The sequence below is a fragment of the Porites lutea genome, chromosome 3, assembly GCF_958299795.1.
Source record: "Porites lutea chromosome 3, jaPorLute2.1, whole genome shotgun sequence".
Lineage (NCBI taxonomy): Eukaryota > Metazoa > Cnidaria > Anthozoa > Scleractinia > Poritidae > Porites > Porites lutea.
In genome coordinates this window covers 36,982,299-36,982,800 of record NC_133203.1, presented here as the reverse complement: position 1 = coordinate 36,982,800, position 502 = coordinate 36,982,299, and the positions used below count along the sequence as shown (strand labels likewise).

The following is a 502-nucleotide window of genomic DNA, read 5'->3' as shown; positions in this document are numbered from 1 at the left end:
TAAAAAAACGGCCTCTCTGGTGTTGTCAGTTATAATCATTTGTATTTCAGTCCGCCATTATCGAACTTCAAAGGGGGTTCGTTCGAACCCTTCGAACCCCCCCTCCTACGCGCCTTAGAAACTTAGAAACATCAACATCAGACCAACCCTAAATGACACTCAAAGTAAAATAAGTTGGTCAAAGCTTAGTTTATAACCTGAACAACTGTGAGCAACAGGTTCTTACATGATCATGAGCACAAATTTAGGCTCTTTTGGTTCTTGAATAGGGTCTTATTTTCTAAAGAAAAAAAATACATTGTAGCTAAGAGTTTTTAGTGGTATTCGACTCATTACTGTATACCATTTCAATTGTAGTTGGAGTGATAAGGCACCTACATATGTTCTATGTCTCCAAAAAGATCCTCAGTATGTTTAAAACAATATGAAAGTATATTTATCCCTGGATTTTTGAAAACTGGGTTAGCAAAACTATCAACTCATTCTACTACTTGGCAATTGA

The 502-nt window shown here is 36.3% G+C and overlaps 1 protein-coding gene across 1 annotated transcript in view; it reads right to left on the bottom strand.

Moving 5' to 3' along the window:
• The window catches only part of LOC140931052 (uncharacterized), a 1,808-nt gene extending 1,708 nt beyond the window's left edge, over positions 1-100 (bottom strand). Inside the window, exon 1 of the mRNA XM_073380792.1 lies at positions 1-100. This exon is cut by the window's left edge and continues 735 nt beyond it. The gene's annotated coding sequence lies outside the window, so the exon portion shown is untranslated.
• Positions 101-502: the final 402 nt, after the last annotated feature.